The following is a 7,094-nucleotide window of genomic DNA, read 5'->3' on the forward strand; positions in this document are numbered from 1 at the left end:
CAGTTATTGCCTGCATTACTGTAAGTATTTCAGGGACAAAGGTGATTTGAAACATGAATCTTGCATTGTTTGCTCTTGAATGAACTGATTGTTAAAAGTACTAAATTGAATGAAGATCATACTGTTGTGATTTGGTGATTAATTCAAATGTTCTCAATACATATCACAATGATCTTGTGTTTTGAAACGATGATTATGTGGAATGAAAATATGCGCAACTACAATGCAATCATGAGATCTCTGCATTACAACCATTTTTGGCAGGTCTAGTGAACAGTCCTCTTTGGTTGAAACTATCTATATTATTATATTTCATATGAAGCATGGACTTTATTCAAGCTACGAAAACAAACTTGTTCATTATATGGGCCATAAAAGCCTGGTGTATAAAATATATTCTTTTTAATATTTTGTATAAAGGTTGAATAAACTATTCTGTTAAAAAAATACTATGGGCTACTATTTTTTTTTTTCAGGCTTTACAGGGTCAAATGCTCACTTTTTAATTGTATTAATTGCATATGAACATATATAACAACAAGAGAAGTTCAACGTTGCATATAAATGCCATCAGTACACAAGATTACAAGTACAATAAAAATTAGCCAGAGGAATAAAGAAAACATTTTAAAAAATGAAGACGGTACAAATTTGCAGATAATATTAGAAGTCATGAGAGCTTTTTTTGTTTTACATTTATACACCTTATTGCAGTATCAAATGCTCACTTAAGTGAAAATGTTCAGTAATCGTTCTGCAGGTTACGCCGTTACGCCATTAGGCGGCGACTGTCGTTTGTTTATTATGAACGAGTCATTGCATTTCATTGCATTCAACCGATTTGTTCAAAAACACTGATTCATTCAGAGACCAAACAAACGCCACTGCTCGGAGTGTGGTCTTTTGTTTTCGTTTTTCGTTGGCAGAACAAAAACCTTAAAGTAAGTGGCAGTAATAGGTCTAAAATGTAAGTGACTCAATATTAACTTCTTGTTTGAACTGTTAACAGTATGTTAACGTTTTCACTGGCTTCTTGTTTGTTGAACTGTTTTTGGTGATCCAAATATCAGCATGGTGATTACATGCTTACCTTGAGCGTTTGGCTTTGATATGTATTTGGACGGTGGCGTTATGTTGAGTGCATATTTTAAGAGGGAAAATGTAGGGTGAAATCACTTACCTTTAAATAGTAGACTTGTATGAACTATTCTCTAGGCAGGGATTATTCTCTGTGTTCAAGAATTAAAGAATGAAGATTACTAAAACAGTGCTTTAATAGCTAGCCTACAGTAAATCTGCAGTTGTGCCCATTAGCCCATTGCTGTTGTATTTTTTTGAGATTTTTTTTTTTTACTCAATCCAGTTTTTTTTTTTTTCTTTTTTAAAATTTGAATAGAAATCAGTTTGAGAAACATTTTTTTTTCTGTCTTTCACAGCTATATCAATGATCCCTCACTGACTCGAGGGGGTAGTAAACCCAAAAATTCAGTCATTGTTGGTCCAAAGCTGTTTTCTTTGGAAAACAAACATATAGCCTATATTTTTAAAATTGTTACGCAGCTCTTGCCACACAATAACCTTTAAATTGATATATATATATAGAATCTAGAAAATTCATACAGGCTTGGAACAATATGAGGATGAGTAAAATGACAATATTTTCAACACTGTGGAATATGTCATGGAATACATCATTTACTGAACTGTTTAATTTCATCCAGAAATGAAATACAGCTGCAATGTTGCCCAAGGTGTGTGATAATTGATCAGAGACTTTTTGTAGATCAAAAATAGACTAAGTAACTGGCTATTTTGGTAACTATTTTGCCTGATTACTGGCCTCACTGTGGCTGAATCACAGTCGTGATGATATTTGAGATAACAGCACTCTTTCTCATGTTATATTTGTGCTATTGCTCAGTTACCATATTATTTACGTTTCCTGCAGTGTAATGTGGATGTTTAATTTCATCTAAACTTTATGGTAGATTTGTCATTTAATGACAGCATTAGTCAGCGTAATTAGCCAGGGTCATTCTTTTCTACAGATATAATTACATTAGAAAAGCAATAAGACAGTGATGATTGTGGATGCCAGGTTTCCATGGAGTCTTTCTTTTGCTGGGCCAGACAAAGATTAGATATTTTCTTTGATGTTAAGACAGCGGGAGGGAGAGAGACAACTCAAAGACATCTCGTTTGTTAGTTTATTCCAACTAATCAATTTCTGCAATGATATTAAATAGCACATGAAACTCTTTAAATAATGATGATGATTATAGATGACAGAAAATAATGACTCAGACATGAGAAATCGAATTGTATAGATACTAAATTAGTATTAACTGTTGCAAAAGCTAATATGAATACATTTTTCTTGCTGTTGTTTTATTACCATAGCATTGATGATTCAGTGTTTTCTTTCACTTTAAGTTGCAGAGGTCTGCAAAACGAATGTTTCTTGTTTATTGTTCAGGAGGGCAAAACATGGCAAAATACTAACTTTATTACAAAAACAGGGCCGCAATACTTACTGTAAGTATCTAATATTCTATGGTTAAAGGTGCTTTTGTTTTGGTAAAAACCTACATAAAGAAATAAGCAGCATGTTTAGAAGTAGTATTAATATAATGCACACTTAAATAAGATGAAGACTCCAGTCATATTAGTCTAGAAAAAAAGCTGTTTTATTCATGTGGTTGCATATACTGTATGGAAATGACCTTTTAATGAGGGGAAATCACTGTTAAATAAAATGACCACAAAAATGCTCCTGATAATTCACAAATTCAAGTGAACTTTCCACCAGAGGCATCAGTGAGTATCTCTGAAAACCCTGAGAATACCACAATCTCCAGCCTGACCATTCATAATATTTCGTGTCAGCCTGTAACAAATGTGTCTCCGCTCTGAAATAGCAAATGCATTTCAGCATTGTTTGAGCATTACTTCTTTCTCACCCTGACACCGGCCGTCTCGTGTGATGCTATCTGTCAGTAACTGCTATTACAGGAATGATGGGTGTCACTGGAGTTGCTATAAATCAGACTGATGAGTCCTTGCCTGAATTTTGCCAGTGAGAGTTTGATTTCTCTCCTCTTTTTTAACCTAGAGCCACAAGTGAAGAATGACTGGATTACATTAGTCAACAAACTCATCCTCTCCTAATGGATTCAGTTTGTTTAGTGTATAGTGTGAATATATGTCCATTAATGCAACAAACACACAGTGCCAGATGGACTTCAATCTAGTGCACAAGAGCCTGCAGGTGACTTGTGATGAAAGTAATTACAGGCAAAAGATCTGTTGTTTTTTTTTCATCATTAACATATGGAAATATGACTGCAATACTACATTAAATTCAACAACAACAATGATAATAATAATAATAATAATAATAATAATAATAACTTAAAAATTGAGAAATGGCTTGGCTTAAATGTTTAAATCAGTGTTTTAGTATTATTTAAGAAGTCTGAGATCCGCTAGTGAGCAACGCCTCGTGGTACCATCACAGAGAGGCTCAAAATCACTTTCCAGAACATTCTCGTTCACCATTCCTGGCTGGTGGAATCATCTTCCCACCTCTATCCGGAATGCTGAATCCCTGACAATTTTCAAGCGACAGCTGAAAACTCATCTCTTTAAACGCTACTTGACTTCATTCTAAATAAAAAAATTAAAAAGGCACTTTGTCTTTCTCTTTATTTATTCCTTCCCTTTCTAGCTTGTACTTATTTGAACAAATGTCTGAAACTTGGTATTACGAGCACTTCCTGTGTCTGTTTGCCTCTATAAGAAGAATCGCTTTATGTATTCCCCAATTGTAAGTCGCTTTGGGTAAAAGCGTCTGCAAAATGACTAAATGTAAATGTACTAGAAATGTTTTATTCAGAATCAACACTGAGACTCATTTAAGCAGGAGAGAACACTTTTTAAGGTGTGTGGGACGTTTCAGATTGTGGTGCCCAAAATAAATGTATCTAACTTTAGGTCCTCTAATGGTGGAAATATAAAGATACCAAGTTTGATTACAGATTTTGTGTATTATTTTTCTTAAGAACAAATTCTTTTACATGTACATTTCTAAATAAACAAAACAGATTCTAAGACCTGAAACACTCCGTTACAAATGCTCACTCTTTAAAAGCAGATAGACACAGACAGCTGTCTCAAGGAAATGTTCTCTTTGGAGTAATGTCTGTAGTTCAGAGGCTCACACATACCTGACTCAGTGCTGACAGGGCCAGTGAAGGTGAAGACTCGTCTGGAGAGGCGTGAGTAATGAAGCAGCTCATGTCTGACATTGTGCCAAGAATGAAGGAGAACAGAGCAGACAAAATCCATCCATTGCAACGGTTCCCAGAGAAGATTTCAGGAGAATCTTTCCATTTCACTACAGATCTGTTTGCAAGAAGAACTATGTGGTCTAGTGGTAACTCAACACCTCAGAGTTTGACTTTTTTGACTTTGACAAATAAAAGAGTATATGAATCAAATGTTGGTTTGACAATATCGCTAAGTGCTCTGGTTGATCGGTAAATGTATATATAGTCGACACTGTAGAATTTATTCAGTTTCGTGCAGAAACAGAAGCTTTTTAATGCATAATTCTGAGCCATAGTACACCATTTGAATTACATCTATCAAATCAGAATCTCAACCTCTGAATTTTGTATTTACAGGAATAATGACCATAGGGAAAGTACCCAAGAGCTCAAGATCATTGGACATCGGATAGGATTGGTATACAGCCTTAAGCAGTCATATTCTTCATTGTGGTGAGATTGTATCCATTTCTTAGAGCGATATAAGAGATCTTGAAATATTTAACATCCTGCAACCTTTGAGACTTTACAATAAATAATACATTTTTCATGGTTCTTCATCTTTAGGAAGGCGATGTTTAACCAGAATCAGATTTGTATGGCTGAAAGAAAGTGTCAAAAATGGCCTTGTAATTTAATAGCGATTCAGTACAGACTCATAACTTGACATCCGACAAGAAAAAGCTCAGGGTGAAGACCTTAAGGGAGAGTCTATTGAGCTTCTAGATAAATGAGAACTGAATGCATTTATGCAGATGGTGGAAATAGTGCCGTCAGTAGAAGGCAGGGCACATGAATCATTTTTTTTAAATATTATGCACATGAATAAATATCTTGAAGCTCAATACAACTTATACTTGCTAAAGTGTTTTTGCACATAGGTTATTTTTAATAAATATTAATTAAATAGTGTATAATGATTCTGTAATTGGACAGTCTATCACACAATAACTTCAGCAATGCATTCTCTAGAGACTCTCGTCTCATTGAAAATCTATTTCCATCACAACCACTGCAGAAGAAAACAGGAACTAGCATGCACGGTTGAAAAGTCCTCATATGGTGATCAGATATAGAGTGTGTAATTCTAGCATCTTTGTGGCAGTGAGATCGTGAATCTTTTTGCACTAATTAGACCACAAGCATATTTATTGCACACAATTGATGCTCGACAAAGCATTTAGTATTGATCCACGTAACATGAAGTAGTGCAAATACAGAAAAAAAATGTTACAGCTCATGAATAAGATCAATTCATTGCAAACTGCAAGGGGAAAAAAACATGAGTGGTCATGCATTTGCTTAAACAAACCGCTTCATGAGCAATACGTTCTATACTCATTATCTGACATCGTCAAGCATAGTGTTTGGTTAATAAATAATTGATAAGGAGATATTGAAGTGCTGGTGACTTCACTTCTTCCTGAATGCTTCACAGTGCAGATCTTTCCTATTTTGACCCATGAGAAAATGGACATCTGAACTGAGAGGGTCAAACTTTAAATATTAATGTCATTGTCACTCTGTCCCTTGTGAAGGCTGTTTATACTCTCTTATGCGATAACATTCTTATCACTCTTCCCAGTGGGAGATGAGTCCTGACCACAACATTAAGCCATCTGACTGTTGCACAAACACACTTATCATCCAACTGTCTACCACCAGCTTTGAACTTCCATTGCAATGCCTTTGTGTTTTCATCGAGCTGTCCACATTTTTTCCTCATGAATATGAGCCTAGGTAAATGAGGTGACACTGTATTGAACAAGAATCTTGCACACCTGTGGTGATTTACTTTCGGTCACTGGGTTAGTTTAATGTTGTTTAACCCACTAAATATGAAATAAAGATTAAAAAGTTGAGGTGGAAGTGTTTTCACTTACATGAGTGCATTTAGCATTTGTTTAAACAAATGAGTTAACAAAGCTGGTTTTGTTAAAGGTTGGTACTTTAATATCAGGTATAAAAAAAAAAAGCTTTTATGTATTGATTAACAGAATTTGAACATAATGCATTGATTTTTACACCACTTCCTGTTCAATCTTTCCATGTGAATCATTTTGTCCTCACTAAGGGAAATGGAGCAGTAGTTGACTGAATCAGTGGGCAGGTGTTGTCATCCCATTTCAAGCCTATGGGTGTCACCAGCTGTCTAGTAAAGTAAGATGGATGAGACCCAAAAGTGTTTACAAACACCAGCCTAAGGAAAAAATATTAATAAATAAATGGTCCGCATACAGTAACTGAAGAGATAGGAGCACAGGACAGCAAACACTTTGGGAAAAAATGCAGAACATCCATCTCTATTCAGAGTTATGAGTGGTCAGTGACGCTGATGGTCAACTTCATCACAGTTTAAGTAAAAGACTGTCCTTCCATACTGGAAATCAGGGTTTGTTATTGACTTATTGTTACAATGACTATTACTATAATTACACGTTAAATATTAACTGTATTTAAAATGTTAAAGGGGTGATATAATGTTGCTAAAAAGAACATTATTTTGTGTATTTGGTGTAATGAAATGTGTTTATGCGGTTTAAGGTAAAAAAAAAACACATTATTTTCCACATACTGTACATTATTGTTTCTCTTCTATGCCCAGCCTTTATGAAACGCGTCGAATTTTACAAAGCTCATCGGTCTGAAAAAGCGAGGTGTGCTCTGATTGGCCAGCTATCCAGTGCATTGTGATTGGCCGAATACCTCAAGCGTGTGACGGAAATGTTACGCCCCTACCATACTGTGATGCCGTGTCCCGGTGCG

Source organism: Sinocyclocheilus rhinocerous, unplaced genomic scaffold (genome assembly GCF_001515625.1).
Source record: "Sinocyclocheilus rhinocerous isolate Xijiao unplaced genomic scaffold, SAMN03320098_v1.1 scaffold755, whole genome shotgun sequence".
Classification (NCBI taxonomy): Eukaryota; Metazoa; Chordata; class Actinopteri; order Cypriniformes; family Cyprinidae; genus Sinocyclocheilus; species Sinocyclocheilus rhinocerous.